Source organism: Daphnia pulicaria, chromosome 8 (genome assembly GCF_021234035.1).
Source record: "Daphnia pulicaria isolate SC F1-1A chromosome 8, SC_F0-13Bv2, whole genome shotgun sequence".
NCBI lineage: Eukaryota > Metazoa > Arthropoda > Branchiopoda > Diplostraca > Daphniidae > Daphnia > Daphnia pulicaria.
In genome coordinates, this window is record NC_060920.1 from 9,799,435 (window position 1) to 9,808,406 (window position 8,972).

General features: G+C 43.0%; 1 protein-coding gene across 1 annotated transcript in view; it reads right to left on the bottom strand.

Annotated features, from left to right (window-relative positions):
• LOC124311939 overlaps positions 1-8,972 on the bottom strand; it is a 178,248-nt gene that overhangs the window by 111,476 nt on the left and 57,800 nt on the right. The window lies entirely within an intron of this gene.

The following is an 8,972-nucleotide window of genomic DNA, read 5'->3' on the forward strand; positions in this document are numbered from 1 at the left end:
GCAGCAAGAATGAAGAAAAGTGCCACGAATGGATGTACGGGCTAAAGAGAGAAGGAAGGAAGGCATTTTTATACATTGCGTCTATTTTCGGGACGGGCGGCCGTTCGGTTTCCCCTTTCGGCCGGATGATAGATAGCTCGCCCTCTATCTCTTGTGTGTGTCTGGTAGATACCAACGCACCACCATCATCTTTTTTCTATAACAGTATATCAAATTCTGGGTATCTTTTTTGATGAAATATGGCGTGTGGGCTACATTAAACGTTTTGAAATATTTGTTACACGAACGCCGCCTTTCTCGATTTCTTGACAATGAATCGGAGGTTTGGAGGTTGGTGTTTTTTCTTCTTCTTCTTCTTTGGGTTCGTGAATGGATGGACGGAATCGGATGGATGCGGCTGGAAATGTTTAGAAAAGAGGAGAGAGATAAAAAGAAAGAAAGATGAAGGAGAAGAACGGAGGTCGCGTGCCGACTCTATTTTTTCTTTTTAATTGCAAATGTTTCATCATCGCGTGGCGTGAAGGTGGCGCTTATCTAATGGAACCTTTTAATTTCCCCACCAATTTTTTTGTTCACACGGGGGTTCCGTTTTCGGGTCATTTTTCTCTCCTGAAATTCCTTTTTTCTTTTTAAAATTTGCATTTTTGTTTTTTGTTTTTCGCCTGTCTGGACTCTCCGACCCGTTTGTTGTCTCGGGAGTCTATGACTTACTTAGATTAGACACTTATCGTCTGCAACTTGGAGACTGCCTTTCTCATTTTCAAAGAGGATTTGATAAGCTTTTCAAATCCATTTCTGTTTTTCTCTCTTTTTCTTTTGGTTTTTGTATTTGGCGGGGGTTAGTGCCCCCCCCCCCAGCGGCGGTCTGTGATGATTGCGGCACTTGTGTCTGAATTGTGTCTGTAAAAATCGCTTTACGTTTCACGGACGGCGAACACGATTGGGAATTGTGTGGATGAAAGACAACACAAACCGGTTGGATGCCGAATTGGTAGATACACACAACATACGTATATTACGTATAGTATACACACTGGTGAGGAATCCAGCAGCTGTACTACAAAGTTTGCTTAGACATGCGCCACTCTATTTGCCCTGCTCCGGCGGGCCGGCATATAACCGCGGCCACATAGTCTGTCATGGAAGATAGAATGTAGTTGGAAGGGGGATGGATGGGGGGGAATGAAGTTCCCCCTGGAAAAAAAAAATCAAAAGTATGTGGGTCTTTTTTTTTAAACAAAAAATGACTCACCTGATTACACGCAATTGTCTGTCTGTTGTTTTCTTGTTGGAATAAAAAAAACAACAACAACAACAGAAATATCATTTCTGGATGGGAAAACCAAACGGGGGTCTATAGGGTCGGCATTTTGTTAATTGGAATCCCGACTCTCTTGGGTTGTGTTTGGGTTGCGTGTAGAACAAGTTTCTTCTTTTTGGGGGGTCTGGGGTCTCTGCTCGGTCCTGTCCGTTTTGTCTTGGGACTCGGTGAAAATGGCCAAAAAAGAGGTGAAGGAATCAAAAGCAACGAAATGATTGAAATTGATGATGATGAAAGACGACTGTGAATCTGTCCCGATAGACTATTCCCGCTCGCCGGTGCCCACAAGGCGGGAAAAAATTCAAATTTCTCTCTCGACAGCCAAACAAAACACACAAAAAGAAGTTTTGTGTTTTTTTTTTTCAGTTTCCCGTTCAGCTTTTGTGTGTGGCGTGGAATTCGTGAAATTTCTCGACATTTGAATTCCAATTTGGTCTTGTCTTATTGTGTGTGTCTGTGTGTCTGTGTTTGATACACATTGTAATGTAATAAGGTTAGAAGACGGGTTGCCTTCGAGACAAAAAATCGCACGTTTCGGGATCTTAATAAATGGCTGGAATGCTGTGCAACGCTTTCTATATCAACTGTGACTGGATTTGGGTTTTTTGTTTCTCGACTATTTTGGCATATTTGGCGCCCGTTTTCTTTTTCTTCTTCTCTTGTTTCGGTCGATTTTTGACGGACACGTACTAGCAGACCATAAGCTGTGGCAGGTTACGTGATGATGAGGTACAGCAAACGTCTGTGTAGTCGTCGGTCAGGCCAGTGGCTGCTGGGATCATTCGTCGAGTCGGGAGTCGCAGTTAAAAGAATGGCCAGACAACACAAAACGCTGGGTGAAATTTATGAGAATGTCAAATAGAAATAAAAATCATCAGATTTTCTTGACACAACGTCGTTTCTTCTTCTTTGGGCTCTGGCTGGCTGTTCCACCTCCCGTTGGTGGCCGTTATTGTCTTTTATGACAACAATGCCACGCAGTACGAAACGATTTTTTCCCGTGGCGACCGCCCGACTCCGCCCGAGAAAAAAAAACAAAACAAAACAAAAGTTGGAAATAGAAAAATATATCTGACAGGGAAGACGAGACAAACGTAGACAACTCACACAAGAACGAACACGTCCAAAAGCCATTTTTGAAAAACGTGGAAATAAATGGAAGTCTCTGTTTAGACCCATCAGTCCAACCATCCCGGCAGCAGCATTCTTCATCTTCTTCTTCGTTTTCGTTTCTCTTGTTGCAACTAGACGGTAGATTGTCTTCCGCCCGGAGGAAGGAAAAGTTTGAAACGGATAATGGAGTTGTTGCAGCTCAAACATCACGGGCAAACGCGTTTTTTTTTTTCAGCCTCCTTCAAATGGACACTCAAAAAATGGTCAGAACTTTTCGGTTGCCACCGAGAATAATTTAAAGATGGGTATTTTCTCCGTGACGCAATAACAAAACAAAAGCACGTGACAATAGTTGTGCGTCATTTGCACCTTTTGAATCAAATTCCGGGGATTTCTATTTTTTAATTTTGATTGTTTTAAATTGTAGTTAAGTTAAGTACTATCTTTTTTTCATTGGTTAATTTATCCCAGCTCGCATGCAAGACTATCTTTCTTTAGAGAAGGCAGTACACACGTTTGAAAGAAAAAAAAAGAATTTCCCATTTTGCTTTTTCTTTCATTTTATTTTACAACCGATTGTTCCCTTTTGGTGATTCAAAACTTTCGCGACTTTTATTCCCAGTGTAAAAGTCGTCATTTCTATTTATTCGACGTACCGCCAAGATTTATATCAACTCTTATGGATATAATATGGGCTATTTTCTCGACCGGCTCCTATCGCGTCCTTGTCTCCTTTCCTTCCATCGCAGCTCCAGCCGCCCGCCATTGCCCTGCTTCTTTTTTATCTTTTATTTTCTCTCTCTCTCTCTTTCTCTCTTGTCTATCTCTATCTCCGTTTTTTCGTTACATGTGACGTCGAGGCAAATGTACAGCCCGGGCTAAGGAGGGGACGGGGGGGGGGGGGAGATAACGAGGGAAAGGAGAAGCGCGTGACGGGGTCCCGTTGGCCGCCCCATTCGGCCGCTTCATTGCTGCCGTTGCGCCGAGCTGCCGTCAGTTGCTCCCGCCGCTCACATGCGGCGAATATTGCCCTCCTACAATTCTTTTTTTTTGTTTCTTTTTTTCTTTTTTTTTTTTGGCTGGCCATCGTTATTATTACGTATATATTACCAAAGAGTTTTTCGGGAGAGCATTGAGAAATGCGCTGCTTATGGGCAACCGGCCAACGATGGCGGGCGGAAAGGGCGCCCGACACACACAATACAGAGAGACGGGCGACTGGACCACAGCCGCAACATCCCCCGGTGTCGAATTTATCTGTCGGGAGTTACAAAACGGACCAAGAGACAAAAAAAAAAAAAAAAAAAAGCCAAAAGACACACAGACATTTGTGACAGACGAAATCAAACATAATCCAATGTGTCCGTTTTGGGGCTGTTTTCAAATTCCGCGCGCTCTTTCTCTCTCTCTCTCTCTACCACCGCCACAGCCTCGAATATCTAAAATACATAATGCATGGATATTAATATACTGCATATACATACATATAAAAGGTCATTTTTATGACGTTATATATATGCGTGTGTGTGTGTTGTGTATACCTTTGAGTCCGTTTTTTATTGCTCTTACTTTTGAAATTCAACCCAAAAGATAAGATTTTCTATTCTTTTCTGTTTTTCTTTTCTTTTTCTCCTCCTAGTGGAGCCGTGTAGGAAAGCTCTTCAAGATCTATAGGTTCCGATCGGCGACCATTAAACAAGTGACTTTGAGTTGTTTCCCCCTGGGAAAATAAACGGCCTCGCTGCCCGTGTTGATTGCCGGTGATTACAATTCACTTTGAATTTTTGAACCGGGTGCGCATTGGGGGTTTTTTCTTGAGGGCGAAGGAGCAAGATGGTTAGGGGTCGTGCTGGTATTGGTGTCGTTTTAGGAAAGAGAGAAAGAGATAATATAATGACAGAGGCGGCAAGCGTGGCCGGCCAACAATAAAACACACCCCGACACACAGTCGTCGAATCGAATGGATAATTATGACCTTGTCCAGGTCCACCAACGCTCTACGTGTGTGTGTGTGTGACTGTAATCAGTGGAAGGGCATCTCTTTGCCCCCCCAGTTGCTGCAAATCACCATCCCAAACACGTTGGTTGCTTTTTTTTGGGGGGGGGGGGGATTTTTTTTAAATTGTTTTTAGTGCGTGATTCCTGGAAAAATGTCAAATTACAATTTCCTGCCCCCAACTTCCTTATCAGGGTAACTGCTGCTGCTCCTGCTGCTGCTGCGGATTTTTTTGCCAAAATGGCGTTTGATTTTTTTGTCTTTGTCTTTTTCTTGTTTCTTTAACTGGTTTCTGCTCGTTTGATAAAATTTGTTATTCACCCCCCCCCCCCCTCCTTTCGGGACTCACGACCTTTCGTGCAGTTTTTTATTTTTGTTTGGTTTTGTTTTTCTGGTTTGGGAATTTTTCCTTTTTCCCTTTACCCCCGGGGGGAGGCGACTTATGGGAAAAAAGGAAGACAAAAAAAGAAATGTTGATTTTCTCTGTGTGTGTGTAACTCGATTAGCATTTTGATTTGCAAGTCGATCACGCGCTCGAACGCCAACGACTCTATAGATGTAATATGCGCACAGTATATATATATAGCCGCCACTTTGTTGTTGATGTTGTTGTTGTCTGGGAATTTATTTCGTTATTTTTTTTTATTGCGGGAACTTGTACATTTTATTGTATAAATACATCGAGAACGAAAAAAAAAAGAAAAGAAAAGAAAACGACACGTTCACGTTGCGCATTTTGCCCTGGCTGTTGTTGTTGGTGTTGTTGCGGCGGCACGCGCGTGATTCGCTCGTGCGTGCAACCACCAACACGGCCAATAAAGACAATAAAAGAAAGAAACAACAACAACCAAATGTCCCGCGGTCACTTTTTCTTGCGCCTTGATGATGTGATTTGCTTATTCCTATTTTACATCTCTGAGCTGCTCTGCTGGAGTTTTCCCATGTACACGTTTGATTGAGTTTTTCTGAGGGGGAGAAAAAAAAATTTCTATCATCATGATCCCGAAAGGTGAAGAAGAAGATGTTGATGATTATACGTGCGATGATTGTAATTAAAGCGGACGCAAAAGGGTAACACGATATGATCATTTCTAATAGCGGAGCAATCGCCCGCAGTGTGAGTGAGTGAGCACTTGGCGCAGCAGCAGCAGCAGCAGCCCCGGCGATGCATTAAACATTTGAGTTCCCTTCTCTCTCTCTCTGAATTTATATTTATAGATATAATATAGAGCGTTGGCTTTTTTTTTCTTTTTCTTTTTCTTGATTCGGCTTTCCATAATGCATTAGTCGCGCTCTCCCCGGCAGAGATAGGGCGGCCAAGCAGAGCAGAGGGCACACACACGGCCAAATAGATCTATGTTGTTGTTGTTGTGGTTGCGCACGGCTTGAATAACTCATGATTTATTTATGTTATTTATTTATGTATTTATATTTATTTATTTGAACATCATCATCATCGACACGCGCTCCATCAACGGCGCCGAATTTGAATGTGCCCCACCACCACCACCACCACCACCACCGCGGAGAGAAAAGTCATCCCGGTGCTCTGTCGGGAACTTTTTTTCTTCTTTTTTTTTCTAGATGGATGGATGGATAAATCCAGGGCGTCTGTGATGGCTCCAGCACAGCTTGTGTGCTCTTCATTTTCGGGCAGCCCTTTTTTTTTCGCTCTCATTTTTGTTTTTTTTGTTTTCGGGTTCGTTTGATTTATATTTGACGCGCTGCGTTATTTATTCAGATTCTTTTTTTGTTCCCACCTGTGACGTCATTGGCCTTTGGGTAGCAATGGTGTAGTACTTGCGCCTAGATATTCGGCTCCTCACTGACCTAATGGAAATGGGTGTAACAGTTAAGCCTAGTAGCCATCGGGACAGTCGGATGCATCGAGAAAGATTAAAAGAGTTCGGCTGCGTTATTGCCCATTGGAAGATTGCGCCCGGCCCCAGTTTTTCTCCCCCCGCTCGATAGTTATTCCAATTGGTTTCGGTCTCCCCTTTCCTCCCTTGTGAATCTCTCAAAACAGATGATGAGATTTTTGAAAAGTCAATTATCATTTTCAGAGATGGGCGAGATCGCACTCGTTTTCCCCCGTAAATTATTGGGGGGAAGCAATTGTATCGATCGGGACCGCGGATCTCTGGTCGTGAGACGGAGCTCCACCTCCCGTGATGCTGCCCGACCGAGAAAGGCGGCCACACGTTTCCCCCCCCCCCCCATTTTTTTGGTTATTTATTGCGCCCGGCCGGTTGGATCATACTCGTGTTTCACAATAATGCCCTCGCCGGATGATGGAGAAAAAACTGGGAGAACGACAGATAACTAATTGAGAAACAACGCGATTATGTATAGTGCTGATTGCGCCATTGGGTTTTTTTTTTAAATTATTATTTTAGAATTTTTTTGTTGGTTAGCGCAGAAAAAAACAAAACAAAAAAACCAAGTGGAATTTTTCAGTTGGGTTGTGGTCGACTCTCTCATGGCCGATGGAGAATTGGGGGAGTTTAAATGACGGAGTTGATTACGCAAACGGCCAGGTGAAAAATGTTTCGTTTAAGAGTCGAGGGGATCGGTGATGGTGGTGAGAGTCTCTTTTGATGATTGCTGTTGATGATTACATGACAGATAATTAGAGGGTCGTGACAAGACTAGACACACACGAGATGATGAATCAGGAGAAACAGGAGAGGGGGGGAAACGCGGGGATGGTTCGTGACGGTCGGGACCCTCACACGTTTTCTCTTGTTTTCCTTTTCTTCCATTTTTAATGAATCGTTTCTTCATTTCTTGGGTGATTTTTCGGTGGGTGTTCCTCCTCGTCGACTTTCGAAATGTTTTGTGGGTTTTGATTCGACTGGAGGAGAGTTGGCCGCCTGCCCAAAACGTTTGATTCACCCTCCTCTCGTTGACTCGTTGACTCTTCTTCTTCTTCTTCCATCGTTGTCTTTTTTCACCCGCGTAGGCGGTGGTGGATACCCTACGTCGACTGTGGTACACTGGTGGTGGTGGTGCAGGTGGGCGACCGCTTGGGTGGCCATCAATTTCATATTTTGCGCTACAAGCAAACAACAACAACAACATGACCACTTTTTTTTCATTCTTTATTTTTTTGCCCAAGTTCTTTTTGTGTTGGAGAGGCCGGTGTATCGATGGGAGACATTTGCATTCGCAAGTGAGGCCCACACCACCGGGAGAAAAAAAAATGAACGTCATGCCATGCGTGTCGTGTCAGTCAAAACAACCACAAAAAATAAATATTTTTCTACGTGGAAAACAAAACGCTATTTTCATTTTCATTTTTTTTTCCCTGCTCGTCCTTGTGTGTGTGTGTGCCGTGGGTGAGCGCGTTGTGTTGTGTCTGTCGTGTCGTGTGTCGTCATCGACACGTCATCCGTGGGTCTCTCCGGGAGAGAATACAACACGCGGGAGTTTTGAAAAAAAACAAAAAAATTTGAAAAAGTCGTGTGTGGGGTTTTTTTTGTTTTTGAGGTTTGGTGGTGGTGGTGGCGGTGAACGTTTAATTGAATTTCGAAAGAGAAGGAAAAAAGAAAGAGAGAGAAGAAGAAGAAAAAAAAGAGCGAGACGGGGCGCCATGGCGTACCTGTTTGATTGATCGTCCATTTCCCTCGCGTCTCTTTTCTCTTTTTTTCCATCGGCGCGAGCGCCCGCGTTCACTCTCTTATTCTATTTGAATATCACGCGGATGGCCAATTTTCTCTTTTCTTTTTTCTTCTTTCCTCACAAGTGCGAAATTGCCAATTCTCTGAAAGGACGTTTCAATTTATTCAATTTCGCTGTTTGAATGGTTAAAAGTCCCGAGTTCTTTTTCTTTTTCTCCAGGGGTGTGTATTTAAAATGAAATTGCGTGGCGTAATTTTCGGTTGCAACTAGGGGGTTTTTCCGTGAATCATTTTTCTCTCATTCGGGAATAGACAGTTGAGGATATTTTTACGTAAACAATTTTTTTATACGCAAATCATTTCTTTCATTCCTGTACAGAGAACAAAAAAAAGGTTGGCAATGCTCTGTTATTGTAAGTCGATCATAAATTAGACGTTTTCCGGTTTAACAAACGCCCCACCCGGCCGCCCTACACCAGTGTGACGTCAACTTTTACTCACCTGAAAACGTCAGTTTATTTAAAGACTCTAACCTAAAAGGCTTTTGCGTTTTTTGTGTGTGTTTTTTTGTAATATTTCAATCCGCCGCTGGTCGATTTAGTCACGTTTTTCCATTTGATATTTGTTAAAAAAGAAAACAAATTTCAATGCGGATCTCTTTTTATTTATTTTTTCCATGAAATTCCTCGAGTTACTTTCCCACGGAGCTGCTGGACGTGGCACGTCTTTATTTCCCCTCGGTAATTTCTGTTGGCATCTCCTCCCTTTTTAACTCGACTCGTTACGCAAAAGCCAAAGAAGAAGAAGAAAAGTAACGGCAATTTTGATTTCTTTTTACGACGAAAGACGACACACACACCACCCACAATCCCCACTTTTTTCTTGTTCGTCTTCTTCGTCTTCTTCGTCTTTTTTCAGTTAA